General features: G+C 36.6%; 1 pseudogene; it reads left to right on the top strand.

Annotated features, from left to right (window-relative positions):
• The window catches only part of LOC107573121 (polymeric immunoglobulin receptor-like), a 38,508-nt pseudogene that overhangs the window by 17,157 nt on the left and 5,165 nt on the right, over nt 1-16,186 (top strand).

Here is a 16,186-nt window from a genome sequence, read left to right as displayed (position 1 = left end):
GAGACACAGGAAACAGAAATACTGCAAAATAATAATAATAACGAGACGAAATAACGTTATAACATTTCGTTTCGTCTCGTTTTGGTCAACGAAAATGAAGAGACATTTTAGCATAGTTTTTATTTTGTAAGCCACATTTCGTCTCGTTTTTATCCGTCAACGATATTGCATTGTACATTTAATTATCGTCATCGTCACATGACCAGCATTTACGTCTCGTCTCGTTTTCGTCACGTGATAAAGGTTCGTTGACGACTATATTTAGTCATAATTTTCGTTGACGAAAACAACACTACTGGCAAGGATGTGGGGCTTAAATAATTAATTTAACGTTAGCCCAAAACATACTTATTCTAACCACTAAAATAATAAGATAATACAAATTAAATGAGAAAATGTGAATTCATTAATTTTTATATTTTATTCATAGCTCAGACAAAATCATTATTGGCTCTCTTCTAGGGGGCAGTGTCCATTTTCAAAATTATGCATTTTCAGGCCCCCAAAATGCCCTTGTTGTGTAAATGAATGACCAAAACTCATTAAAATGTTTTCCATTTTTAGTTGAAAACTGTATTTTTTAAATGTGTTTTTATATGTATGTAAATGAGTATAAATCTAAAAAATGTTACTAATTCTTGGCAATGTAAAGCTTCTTTTTACTATAAGTTTGGACATGATGTAAGTCATTCCACTTGTTTAAGCTGTTTTCCCAGACTCACCAAGCTGCTCAGTTGTTATCGACCATCTCCCAGCTTAACCAGTTAATAAGATTTCAAATTTAAAACCCCTAAAACCAGTCAACATATCAGTCTAACCAGGCTGAGAGAACGGCTTAAGGCCTTTTAACACTGAACGCGAAAATTTGGTGCAATGACGCTTTTGAATATAAACAATAGATCCCTATGGGGCTATTCTCACCAGGCGTGATTGTTCGCGGCATGAAATAGCAAGGATTTTTTTTCGTCCTGTGCGTTGATTTTTTTTCCCATCGCTCCGCAATGAAACTATGGGATTACATCTCTGCCACAATTCTGCGTGCGAAAGATCATATTTTGAGCATGTAAAAGTGTGTTTTGCACGCGCGCGAACTGAGTTTTGTGGAGAAAATGTTTGTCTCGCAAAGAAGAAAGTATTTCGAGCGCACGAAAATTAATTTTGCATTTAAAATAAGTTTTTTGATGTGTGCAGACCTTCTCTTTTGCGCGTGCAACATTTCACTAGTTTGCTCATCTGATGCCCGCCCTCAGTGCTCTCTAAATGCCAACAGCTCGCTTGCTCAACACAACCCAGCGTTACAATATGCCATAATTCCAGCCAATCAGAGACGAGGCTGCTAAATTTTGATTGGCTGCCTTGACAACCAATCGCAACATTCCTTGCATTACCTCAACAGCAGAAGAGGAAAAATACAGTGCATGCATAATTATGCAAGTTGATATTCTGATCATATTTTTTTCCAAGCACATTTGACCAATTCCAAACGACATCAATCTTAAAAACTACTATTAGTCTTGTTTTTAATCATTTATAATTGATATATACTTATTCATGAAGGCTGGAAGTGAAAACTGTTTGCTCAGTTCAGTGATTGTTGGAGGAACTGGAGCACTGAATGGGCTGGCAAAAACAAGCATCATAGGATCATATACACCTGTATATCAGCTCATTTCGATTCAGAGTGACTGTCGGGCACATCCAAAAATGAGTTTTGATTGAGTAGCTTCTGTAATTCCACGAACTCTTTTGGATGATTCAGCTGGTTCATCCAGTTCACTAAAAAGTACTGGTTCAAAATAATGATTTGTCCATGAACCAGACATGACTCTAGATGTCTGGGTTCATCTAATTCACTAAAAAAAGAACCGATTCAAAATAATTATTCTTTTGCAAACTGGTCACCACTCTGAAGCATTTGCCTGAGGATGTGGATCAAATGTAATAATGCAGTAAATAATGTTCAGTTTTTTGCACAGACTGATTGTTTCGCTTCCTAAGACCTCAATGTATCAAGAGGTGCCAAACATATTAATTTAGTTTTGATTGTTTGTGTTTTTTTCTAACTTTCAAAAGATTGTAACCGTTGACGAGCATTATATGAATCACAAAGGACCACAGTTTCAGATAAAAATCTTCTTTAATTTTCTGCTGAAGAAAAAGGTCACCTACATCTTGGATGGCCTGAAGGCTAGTAAATTAACAGCAAATTTTAATTTTTGAGTGAACTATCCATTAAAGTACAGAGCTGTAGACCGTAACTGCATGACACTGTAAATGTGTAGCATTAGATAATCAGGAATCAAGTTCTTTTGCATCTCTGTATATGAAATTAAATATATGAAACCTTTGTTACTTGAAGGCAACATGCAAACATTTTTCAACATTAGAAATAACATTTATTTTTCAGGTTTATTTGTGCAGCAATTAAACAATTTTTTTCCTCTGGGATCTTCAGTGGTTTTGCCCTGTTGTGTTGACAAACTCTTATTAAAGAAAAATCTGAAGGTGGAATGGAGAAGAACAGACTCAGAGACTTTGGTTCATCTGTATCAAGATGGTGAGAGTCGAGCAGAGAAACAATCGCAGGATTATCATGATAGAGCTCATTTCTTTACTGATCAGATTCAACATGGAAACTTCTCCCTCCGTCTGGACAATCTGAGAGCTGAAGATGAGGGACGATACACATGTAGAGTTTACAGTGACCAGGACTCTGTGTATTCAGCAGAGATAAATTTGGCAACACGTAAGTATATGGATAAAAGAAAGAAACTGATAGCTGCATAGCATAGTTGTTCAGAAACATATATATTACATGTATGGTCAAAGACTTGCCGTAAACATTTTCCAAAATGTCAATCAAATGTCATTGTTGTAGTTCTTGGCCTTTCATTGTCAAGTCCTGGATTAGGATGAAACCCGAACAGCACGAAAATGTTGCATGTTGTGGCACACTTTTGTTAACTAAAATATTAGGATGAGACAGTAATTACATGAAGGGTCTGTGTATAATCAGGGTATCTTCCATCCATTTGTTTTTTTATTTTATATTAAAAACCGAAAAATAGTTAAAAAAAAAAAAAAATTTTAATTAAAAAAGATTTACGCTTGATTTTTCATTTTTCCATTCAGGCCTAGACAATTAATAAACAGCTTGTGGGTGGGAATGAAATACCCCTTTCCACTGATTGGTCAACCAAACTTTAAACCATGCCATCATCAGTTTTTCAGCAGTTCCGCACAACAGAATAACAGTCCACCACTGCTACATTTGTGTGGATTCTTAACGCGTTTATTGCAACTATATTTCATCACTTTCTCATCAAACAAACAGACTAATGAATGTCTAACTAATAGCCCATATGGGGAAGAGCCTAGACAGGGCTTCTGTGTAGGCATAAATTCAGCAATCTGCACGTGAAATATTAGTTTATCTAATAATCATGATATGACTTTATTTTGAATCTGCACCCACAGCTACCCCCCTAGCCTACATCTTTGGCACATCGCCTGTTTTATTAAGCTGACATATCAAAGTCTGTGTGGCAAAGCCATGTGACCACTGATCTATAAGTGTGCGCGCAATGCAGACAGCGCGGAGCCAAAGTGTTTAGCTCTGTAGTGGAGCACAGACCAGTATTGATTTAAATGTAAATGTGTAAATGATTGTGTATCATCCGATCATTCAATTATTCCATTCAATCTGGCAAACGAAAAATGGTAAAAACCGGTCAATATTTTCGTTTTTCCTTTTTTCTGTATGAACCAAAAATGTATTTTGTTTAATAAACGAAAAATTTGATTTTGCTTCAACATATCTTATTTGGTATGTGGTTCACAATTTGTAAACTTAAAAAATAAGAGATCGGTTCGGCTGATGGCTTCAATATTTAATTGAAACGCCCCTTTCATTTGATTGGTCAAACAGCTCTTCTGTACTGCGTTCATTCATAAGCTGATAGTGATGGTTATTTATTACTTTTGTATGTAATAACACAAATTATGATTCTGAAGTAGGCCCTACCTGTTATTCTATGTGCCATTGATAAATGATTCGTCGCTGGTTTAAAGTGAAATGTTGGGTGTAACCATACTTCCGCTAGGCCTGTATTGCAAACAGTGGCAGCGTTTCACAAAACCATAGGGTATGGCAGTGGCTATTTTTACAGGAACATAACCAGAAACGGAAAAATCATTCTGAAAAGAAACGCTTATTTGAAATGTCCATTCAAAGGCCAGATAAAACATAGGCCTAATAAAATTATCCATAAATAAAAAAGAAAATTAAGGCCTATACGCAAAATGTATTTCACTTAAATATTAGGCTAAAAAAAAAGAAAATGTGCTTCTTTAAAGATATAGGAAAGGAAACAGCGACATTCAGTTTGTTTTTGTTATTTTGCGAAATCTGAACATCTTTTCTAAATTTATGAATTATGTCTTGCTTTTATCTGTATGATAGTTTTGATAAATAAAATATACAACAGCACACCATAAGCACTGAAATATAGGGAAACAAAAAGAAAGAGGAAAAATATTATATATATACGAGACCCCGATGAGGATGACGAGCATGCAGATGAGCTTCCCTGAAACGGTTTCTGAAAGTTTGTGCAGAAATTCTTTCGAGAAATAGGCCTTTTGTGTACAAAGAAAAAGTCTTAGATCTTTGAGTTCAGCTCATGAAAAATGGGGGCAAAAACAAAAGTGTTGCGTTTATAATTTTGTTCAGTGTATATATAATCAAGATCAAATGGAGTTGTTTTTTGATCAGCGAATGACGAAGATCTTGTCTGTCATTAGAACGACTGTATCGGAGGCAGCAAGTGCATCGCATTAAACTCTTTCATCAACTTACAGGTTATAACTTTTATTGTAGCTATATGGGCACTATAGGTTTTCTTGTCATTTAATACATTTGGCGAGCATTAGTGACAAGCTCTTTTGAATGCTTGTCATTGGAAAAATATTTGTAAAACCCTTAGACATAAGGAAGACCAATAGCACTGATTTAAAATAATAACGAAATAAATAGAGATATGAAGTTTGGATGATTTTCCACGGCACATCTGACTGGGCTAGGGTATGGCGACTGCCATACTCTGCCATACAGAAACACCGCCCCTGATTGCAAAGCTATAAAAATACAGCAGGGATGGATTGGAGCAGTTGGATTTCATCCATCAAATAGGTACAAAAGTTTTGAAAAGAATGAAAATATTTTTATAATCTCTTATAATATAATCTCTTATAATATTATTTTATAATGTAATCTCACTAAATCATTAATTATGGACCTATGCTGCCATGCAAAGACAAAAGACCATAACTTTGTTTTTGGTCGAAAATGAGTTTATGTGGATATGTATCTTGAGTCAATTTAGTTGTTTTTTCGAGAAAATAATTGGTTATATTAACTATAACTTCGAAAAGCCCTGGAGAAACCAAGGCAGAACACTGTATAACTTCTGCTCTTTGACTGTTTTGGAATGCTCAAATTTTGTTACGGTACTCTGCCTTTGTTTAGCCGTGCGTCATATTACTGTGCTGGCCTGGAGTTATAGCCTACGGTATCCTGCCTTTTGTTTTACTGTCCATTAAAGTGTGCAGCATCCACTTGGATGATGCGATGGCAGCCACAGGACAACGGTGCCAGTGCGCTCACCGCACACCAGCTACAGGTGGAGAAGAGAGTCATAGAGCCAATCAAGTGGTTGGGGATTATTAGGAGGCCATGATTGACAAGGGCAAGGGGGGCAATTTGGCCATTCTCTCAGTGCCAGCCTGTTAGTCTGGGTCTGCTCATTCTGCACGCGCGTGGACTCAAATGCCGTGACAGCATATTGCATTACATAATAAAAGCACCCCAAAACTCATATTCTGCCTGTTCTGTCTTTGAATTTGAATAGCTCTAAAAAGGAAACTCCCTGTTTCCACAGACTAATTTCAATTCAGATTAATAGTCCAGTACCCCAGGGTGTCCCTCAGCCAGTTTCAGGGCGATCTGATGTTGCATTACAAAATAAAAGCCCTCCAAAACCTCATATATGACCAGTTTTGTCTTTGAATTTGGATAGCTCTAAAACGGAAACTCCGTTTCCCAGAGGGATCAAGTATTTTGCAGGGAAGCCCCACAGGAGGCAGTAGGCCCAAACTCAGAGAGGTCAGCCAAGCCTTGCATAATCTCTGCAATGTACACACCGCTAGACCAGGCCCAGGAAGAGGCAACGCCTCTGTTGAGTGGGCTCTTACTCCCATGGGGCATTGAAGGCCCAAAGAAGAGTATGCTAGCATAATAGCGTGAATTATCCATTTGGAAAGTCTCTGTGACTGGAGAACCCTTGGTTCCGCCACCGAAGCATATAAATAGCTGATCCGACTTCCTGAACGGGGTGGAAACTCAACATAGACTTTCAATGCCCTGACGGGGAAGAGTAAATTCAAATCTTGGTCTTGCTCCGAAGGAGGAAGCGCCAATAGACTTATAACCTGTGCTCTGAATGGAGTACAGAGCACCTTAGGTATGTAAATATGCCTTGGTTTCAGGACGACTTTAGAGTCGTTGGGACCGAATTCAAGGCAGGTGGGGCTCACAGATAGTGCCTGCAGATCTCCCATACGCTTTACCGATGCTAACGCTAGTAGCAGAGCAGTCTTAAGCATCAGGGGACGAAGGTCAATGGACTGTAGCGGCTCAAATGGAGGGCTCTTCAGAGCACCGTTGGCAGATCCCATGTAGGGATGGTGATGGGGTGAGGTGGGTTGAGCCTTCTAGACCGCTTCAGAAAATGAACAACTAGGTTGTTCCTGCCCACCGATTAGCCAGCTATAGGAGCGTGAGAGGCTGTTATGTCTACTACATAGACCTTGAGCGTGGAAGGGGAACGAACCTTATTCAACAGCTCTTGCAGGAAGGACAATATCAGAGATATGTCACAGGAGATTGGGCTGCGCCTCGGGCTACACACCAGGCGGAGAAGACAGACCATTTAAGGGCATAGAGGCGTCTTGTAGACGGTGCTCTAGCCTGAGAAATTGTGCTTAGCACGTTCTCGGGGAGGTTCACAAGCTCCCATCGAGAGGCCAAAGGTGCAGAGCCCACAGCCCGGGCTGGGGATGCCATATCGTTCTGTTCGCCTGAGAGAGGAGGTCTCGTCTCATGGGAATGGGCCACGGGGCTGCCGAGAGCAGCTGGTACTGCTCTGCATACCAGTGCTGGTTCCTCCAGAGTGGGGCCACTAACAGAAGCTTGTGTCTGTGTTCCCTGACTCGCCTGATTACCTGCGGGATCAGAGCGATCGGGGGGAAAGCACAAAGGAGGAGGTTGGGCCAGTCGTGGGCCAATGCGTTCCTGTCCTTCAAAAAGTAAGTTGGGCAATGAGAGTTGTCTTCTGAGGCGAAGAGGTCGACCTCTGCCCTGCCAAAGATCTCCCAGATTTCCTGAACCGTTTGAGGGTGGAGCGTCCACTCCTCCAAAGGGACGTTGCTCCGAGACAGCATGTCTGCTCCTTGGTTCAACCTGCCTGGTACATGCGCTGCTCTCAGCTTTATAGAGCTATTCAAAATCAAAGACAAAACCAGTCATTTGAGTTTTTGGAGGGCTTTTATTTTGTAAAGGGAAATCAGACAGTCCTGCCATTGGGGAAATTACATTCTGGACATTTCTGAAAAAAAGAATGTAGGCCTAGTAATTGATGTTATAAATACACACGCCTGATTTTTGTTTTAATTATCCATCGTACATAAAAATTAATAAATAAATAAATAAAAAAACATTTGCAATCAAGACTGAAAAAAAGCCAGAAGTGAATGTAAACCAGATTTGGGCCAGACTCTGTTGCTATCTTTGAAGCCAAGCGTGTAAATTTGTTAACCCACAGTAACAAATTTTAACAGATTAATCGCATATTTTCGTTTGCTGCATGCTTTAAAAAAAAAACAATACAGTTATTTTTTTATTTATTTTTATTTTAGGAAAGCTGCATTTTTAGAAATAATAACGGCAGGCCTAATAATGTTATAATGTACCAACATTATGAACACTATAGGATATTTTAGTTGCCCTCACTTTACAACAAATCTTTAAATTTAAAAATATATCATTCTAATGGATAAATATAATTGCAGTACATACTGTAATAATATAGGCTTAGCAATAAACAAGCCAAAACAAATTAATTTAAAACTAAACGTAAGGAAAAATTTGGGCTTACCTCTCTCATTAGGCACAAATTCAAATATGTCCATATTGGTGATGTAGCCTATTTGACGCTAAACTATTAACCTTATTAGATCAAATCTTTTGAGGGTACTTTTTCTTTTTCCTTTTTAAAAACATAACATAAACTGAAATGATAGTCAGTGCTCGAATTGAGGGGGGCTGGGGGGATCCGCGACCCCCCATAAGAAGTAAAAAAAAAAAAAAAAACAGACTTAGGGTGGTCTCCCCCAGATATTTTATATTAGTATCGACAACAAAGACAAATCTGAAAAAAAACTCATGCAGTTAGGATAGTAAATGAGATTAAAGGGATGGAGTCCGGGGAGTGAAATTCGAGGGAGGACGGCGTTTCATTTCCAACTGGTCTGCAGACTGCAGCCAATAAATGCTTATGAGTGCGCCTCAGATCGTGAAAGCAGACTGCTTTTTTTTTGTCATTCATTATTACTAACAAAGTGTAGAGAAGATTTAATAATAGATTCAGTGTGCAGTTTAGGGAGCCTCATTAATTAAAATGGAAGTTTGTGAGATCGCAATGAACTAAGAGGAGTGACAGCTTTTTAAAGGGAGTTTGCAAATGTGAAATTGAATTTACCTACAACAGTTTTATGCATTTTGGATTTTATACACAGCTGTTTCGTTTTTGAATGAACCTGTGTTTTTGAACAAATCTAGTGAGTCAATTATTTAATCATCCATTCATAATGAGAGTCACTTGCTTCGTTCCTAAAGAATCAGCCGTTTGAAGGAATCGATTAAATAAATGATTCAGTGACAAGGCAGTGACATGCTGCCACCTACTGGCACTTTCATTTTAAAGTATAAATTGAGTCATTTAAATCGTTTAATATTTCTATATTCAAAACTTTATATTTTAAACATTAATCTCATAACATCGTTATTATTAAATGCATTAATGCCACCTCTTATTATTAAGAAACTTATTCTTCTTGATTGTATTTTATTATTTTAATAGAATTTAATAAAAAATCAGTGACAAGGCAGTGACATGCTGCCACCTACTGGCGGTTTCAATTTCATTTTAAAGTATAAATTGAGTAATTTAAATCATTTAATATTTCTATATTCAAAACTTTATATTTTAAACATTAATCTCATAACATCGTTATTATTAAATGCATTAATGCCACCTCTTATTATTAAGAAACTTATTCTTCTTGATTGTATTTTATTATTTTAATAGAATTTAATAAAAAATTTTGATAAAAGTTTATAAATCTAAATGTTTTGGCTCAAAATATGACATACATTTAATAAAGTTAGAAAAATGGGAATACAAAGGTTAAAAAATATATCGGCCTATAATGGGATGGTTAATTTTAAAAAATGTAAGCGTAGAGGCCTTAAGACTGTAATGTTACCTTTTAAAAACTAATTGCAAACGTTGATAAAAAGTGTATTAAATATTTTTTAAATGTAAGCGAAGAGGCCTTAAGACTGTAATGTTACCTTTTAGGTTTTAGCTAATCAGGCCAATGAGAGACAATTACTAATCATTCTCATTTTTTATTAAATCATTCTTTAATTTCACTAATCAATCTTTTTATTTTATTTTTTTATTTTATTAAACACAGGGGTCATTAATGATGCTTACATTATAGCATGTGCAAATTCACACACAAAATATCTATAATTTGGCCAAAATTGCAGGTGTCTTAATATCCAAGAAGGGTTAGCATAGAGAAAATATGAAATAAATTTAATGTTATTATAGATTACACAGAGATTTATAATTAAATACATCCAAAATGTTATTACCTTTTATAATTATTTTATATATTATATATGCATTTGCATAAACTCATTTTTTATCCACGAACAAAAAATACGAGAAATCTATCTTAATTTTCGTTTTTCCGTTCTTCAGACAGAACGAAATAATAAAAGCTAGTGATGATGATGATGATGATGATAATAATAATAATAATAAAATCAAACTGTTTGTCATTTCTCTTTATTTCTTTTTGTTCGTATTTAGATTTTTTAGTTGTTAAGTCAAACTTGAGTCACTCAAATAAATAAATATTCCAAGCCCAGATTCGGTATTATTAAAAAATAACTGGTTTGATCTGATCATCTTAAACAAGTCATATCCTCTGGGTCTGAGCGCAGTTATTGGATAGCATATTGGAGAAGCTTCAGTAAAAATATTACAATACATTTAAAACAGTGTCTTTTTATAACTTCAGCAGCGTGCAGATGCTTTTATGTCAGGACTGCGGCGACAGCAGCGCGGACAATCGCTTAGCTCGCTCACATAATGTAATCTATAAAGGAAAATCATATTGTTTTTTATCATACTGTTTCATTGTTTGTAGGCAAAAAGTATGCTAAAGATGTGGAATCGGCCTATTCAATGTTAGTAGAGATGAAAATATACAAAAAGTTACTTTGTACATAAATATTTCCTATCAGTTCACAGGCACTTCTTCCGCTAAAATGATCTGTGGTAAATTAGTCTGGTCTGGTTCTGTTCATCATTGATTGGGTGAGAGCAGTTCAATATTACTGGCTGTGGAAATCAGCAGGAAAACGCAGTAATTTTTTTTTTTAGCAATCATTAATGTACAAACAATTTGGCCATATCAAAACATGTTCACATTACAATATACAGAACATGTGCATACAAATACAACAACAACAAAAAAAGAGAGAACAGAGAGAGGGGAGAAAAAAAAGTAATTGAAGGGGGGCTAAGGTTTTTCTTGTAAATCATAATCCATAATAATAGAAAACAGAATTATTGCATTTTTCTTTTTTATCACTTTAAGGGCTTTTGTATACAAAAGAAACTCATTATGAAATGCATAAAAGGCTGGTTTTACTTTCAAAAACCTAGATTTGTGAATATAAAATTTTCCCAGCATAAGGATGCTATTGACCAGAACATCATCGTTGTTATTGTTCATTACAAGTCCATAGATAATGTCCTTTAAAGTGAAACTTTCAAGGTAACGTACCTTTGGGTAAAGCCAGTCATGAATATCAGACCATAAAGAATCCACATATTTACAATGAAAAAACAGATGATCCGTGGTTTCAGTGTCATCACAGAATATACATTTATTGGAATCAAATCCAAATCGAAGTCTTAAGTACTCACTGGTTGGATATATCCCATTTAAAATTGTAAAATTATTTTCTTTAATTTTGGGAGATAAAGGACATTTTGTGTACTTAGTTCTAAGAATATGAATGTTATCTTTTTGGAAGTTATAAGAAATTGAATTTCTGTAGACTACTATAGGATAAGAAATGTTGTTAAACATATTTCTAATAATTTTGTTTGAAAGTTGACCTTTTTTAAATTCACAATCTTCAATTAACAGTGGAGGTAAACACAAGGTCATGGGGTTCGAATAAAAGAGAGTTTCTTTGATTAGACAAATAATAGAGTTAGGGATAGCTTTAACAGGAAAACGCCGTAAATAACGTACTCTTTTGTGCAATCAGAACGGCGTTTTTTACGGCATCCTGTGGCAAGCCGGGCGGCGTTAAAAGCGGCACTTTTTACAAATACTAAAACGCTGTTAAATACAGCGTCTGCTATCAGATGTTTTGTATGTAAACGCGATTTATCTATAGCGTAAATAACCTCTTGGCTTGCCATATCTGCCGTTAACTTATCGCCTAACAGCGCTTATTGAACGTATGGCGGCGTTATGAAAACGGCATTTTAATATTGATACGGCGGTAAAAAGCATGCGAATTCTGAACCATTTGGCTTTCCATACAGATGTTCCTCTCGTTGATAGCAGAGGAGGGGATCCAGCGAGAGCTTGATGGGGCGACGCAGAATGAAAACGTTTTTCAGGATTCGCGACAGTAGAAGCGGCGCAACTCATGTGAATAATCCCGCCCACTCTAAAGCGATACTAAACTGCAGTGGAAACGCAAATCGAGCCGAGGCGTACCACGCAGTGGACAAGCGACATAAGACACATGAATATAACCTGTGTGTGGCCTGTTTTACATTTGGTCTGGTTGTTTTGATCAGAAAAAAATGAATACAGTCACAATACTGTATGTTATATCCAGTGTTGGGGAAAGTTACTTTTAAAAGTAATGCATTACAATATTGCGTTACTCCGTAAAAAAGTAACTAATTACGTTACCTAGTTACTTTTTATGGAAAGTAATGCATTACAATATTGCGTTACTCCGTAAAAAAGTAACTAATTACGTTACCTAGTTACTTTTTATGGAAAGTAATGCATTACAATATTGCGTTACTCCGTAAAAAAGTAACTAATTACGTTACCTAGTTACTTTTTATGGAAAGTAATGCATTACAATATTGCGTTACTCCGTAAAAAAGTAACTAATTACGTTACCTAGTTACTTTTTATGGAAAGTAATGCATTACATTGTGGGGAAAGTTACTTTTAAAAGTTAAGCAATAAAATATTGCGTTACTCCATAAAAAAGTAACTAATTACGTTACTTAGTTACTTTTTATGGAAAGTAATGCGTTACATTACTTTTGCGTTACTTTCGCATTACTTTTTAAATATGAGCAGGGCTTGCTTGTCTTTAATATAAGGAGTTCTATTTATAGCAAATAATCTGTTTTTTGTGAGTAGGATGAATTAATGCACATTCACATTTAGTCTAGAACTACAGTAACATCATGTTCACACAGCGCACGCAACGCCTCTGTACTCCCGATTTCTCCCAATATGGGGACAGGAGACTTGTCAGTCAATAAATGGGAAAAAAAAGTAACTGGCGTTACTTTTTTGATACAGTAGCTTAGATATTTTCTTGTAAATTAAAAAAGTAATGCGTTACTTTACTAGTTACTTGAAAAAAGTAATCTGATTACGTAACTCGCGTTACTTGTAATGCGTTACCCCCAGCACTGGTTAAATCCTTTGAGACAGCCCATGATCACTAGATTTTATACAGGTGTTACTAATGATTTTGTAAATGGTGATCAGCAACCAAATATTGTATATAATGTGGCCGTTACTGCCTTTTGCCTTGGCGTGACTTCTCACCTTTTGCCGACAATGCAAAGTCAGAGTACTATAACTTCAAAATAGGAGTAAAAATCAAGTTTGAGCTAAAACATTTTTATTACTAAAACATCTAAATGCCAGATTTCCAGAGTCCTACTACCTATAATTAATTTGTCTGGACAAATACAAATCTTTAAAGTCGTTTTTCTCAGTTTCACACTCTATAGCGAGACATAAGGTTGTTTGCCTTATAGAGAGATCTATATCCTCTTGACTACCAGCTATGGAGTTTTGTCTTCTGTAGAGGACATTATGTTTTAGTGATTTCTCTGCGACGTTACATGCCACAGTTTTAAGTCTGCATGTCCTGTACAGAGCACATTCAGGGCTTTTCAGAGATATCAAATGATTGAATGTTTCACTATCACCACTCCCTCTCCTTGGTCTTTAAAAATGGCTGACATTAATTTAGTGATCAAGTCTAACACCCTTATGGAAATATGATAATATTTTGTAATTATCATTTAAATCTGACTAATTTTCAAATTGTTTGTCATAAATCAACATCTCAGGAAAATGTTATGGGGTTTCAAATCAAAATATGACCTTCTGTTATTAAACAGGACATCAATTTCACTGTAGAGGACACCAGGACTTAAAGCATGTTTATTACACATTTTGGGAGACACAACAAATGAATAGAGAACAAATTATGTATCAATATTCCTATTAAATATTAGATATAAATGTGAAAATCTTGCTAATTATTACTCCCATTATTGCACTTATTTGTTCATTCTATGTTGCCCCAAAAACACATTAATATGCAAATTAGATACAGTTTATAGATACATTGTATATAAAACTTGTTTATGGCCATTTTACAAAAAACATAGTTGAGAATCGTCTTTATATAAAGTTCGGTATAAAAATGAAAATTGATTTGTGATTACAAAAAAATCCCACTTGAAAACAAAAATCCCGCTGTTTTTGCCTTTTCATGTCTATTCATGTCTTTTTATTTCTTAAAAAACAGGACTTTTTAAAGTACCAATGTCTTCTACAGAGGACATGGCATAAATATCATTTTTCAAACATTTTATTTTTCAATTTTTTTCTTATGCTCTAAACCAGTGATGGGCAAACGTGGCCCTTCCAGGCCACTTTCCTGCAGAGGTTTGATCCAACCCTGATAAAACTCACCTGCCTGTAGCCTTCTAGTAGTCTTGAAGACAGTGATTAGCTGGTTCAGGTGTGTTTGATTAGAGTTGGAGTTAACCTCTGAAGGAAAGTGGCCTGGAAGGGCCAAGTTTGCCCACCCCTGCTCTAAACAATGTAATGACATGACAAAATACTAAATTCACAAAACTGTTTTTTTTCCGGGTAGTCAGGAGGATATATAACATTAGAACCATTGTGTCTGTTCCTTTTTAGAGTTCAAAGTAAAAAATTCCTCTGGTCATCCGACAGCTGCCCTGGGAGGTTCAGTGGGTTTATTATGTCGTGTTGACAAAAGCTTGTTACAGGAAAGTCTGAAGGTGGAATGGAGAAGAGCAGACTTAGAGACTCTGGTTCACCTGTATCAAGATGGTCAGAGTCGACCAAAGAAACAGCACAAAGATTATCATCACAGAGCTCATTTTTTAAAGAAGAAGAAGATTAAAGATGGAAACTTCTCCCTCCGTCTGGAAAAACTGAGAGCCGAAGATGCTGGAAAATACACATGTAAAGTTTACAGTGACCAGGATTTTGTGCATTCAGCAGACACAGAGGTGATACTGGGTAAGTGGAAAATAACTGGACTTACTATTGTAACCCTGATCAATATATGGTGTAAATTTAAAAATTGTATTTCCAGATTAACATTATGGGCCCGGTTCCCCGATAACGCTCACTCTTAGCACGCTGAGAAGACTCGAAAGATATATCTTACCAAAGTTGTTTATGTTCCTAAGTGTGTTCCCCGAAGTGTCCCTTAGGAAGCTTCTTAACACGCTGCCTCTTACGTTCGACGTTACAGAGGCGCTGTCCCAAGTGAATGTGCTGAATTAGTTGGCATCGATTGCTCAGGAATCGACTTTCCACTTCACGCGAAGGTGCATTACGGCATTAAGAAAGACAACACGTTCTATGCAAATGAAACATTCCTCAAATTATTCCAGTAACATTTATTTTAACATAGTTTAAGTTATCTGTAAAATATAGACTATTAATTAAATTATCAAATTGTCAGTAATATGTTCACACGATATGTTGTGACGGGTAGACGAACCGGGTATCCCTCGCTAATCATCCACCCTCCTTATCCCGTTGTGCCACTTGTGCCGCTTCTTGACATGGGTTTAACGACTTCTAAAAATTATGTAATACACTTTTATATTAATGGTAAGGTACTTTACAATCAGAATTGATTGGCAAGCAGCTGCAGTTACTTCTGTTTAATGCGGTATTGATTGCCATTGGTTAATGTTTTCAATAAAAAGCAACCTATCTACAATGAACAGAGAGAGAGAGTTAGATACAGAATATGGTGGGGAAGCAACATAAAAAAAAGGGCACCAAGCTTCTCGTCAGAGGAATTTGAAGTTTTGCTGGACGAGGTGAGCTTGAACAAGGTGACACTGTTTTCCAGCTTTCGGAATAACTTGTGCAACAGCAACAAAAAGGAGCTATGGAGCGACATAGCAAGGAAGATGGCTGCCTCCGGATCAGGCACACCAAGGTCCTGGCAGGACGTCAGGAAAAAATGGCATGATTTTTGAAGCCAGGTTAAGGTGAGAGGTTCTGCTGTCCGTAGAGACCAGGCGAGGACAGGTGCGGGGACCAGTTCGGTGCAACCCTTAACAGCACATGAGGAGAAGGCACTGGCGATCATGGGAGACACAGTCTCACATGGAATCCCTGGGGGGATTGACGTTAGAAGAGGTGACGCTGAACAGGCCTCATGTTCCAGGTCATCGCCACCCCCCAATGTGCCATGCTC

Source organism: Sinocyclocheilus grahami, unplaced genomic scaffold (genome assembly GCF_001515645.1).
Source record: "Sinocyclocheilus grahami isolate Dianchi unplaced genomic scaffold, SAMN03320097.WGS_v1.1 scaffold1871.1, whole genome shotgun sequence".
NCBI lineage: Eukaryota > Metazoa > Chordata > Actinopteri > Cypriniformes > Cyprinidae > Sinocyclocheilus > Sinocyclocheilus grahami.
This window is presented reverse-complemented; position numbering and strand designations above follow the sequence as displayed.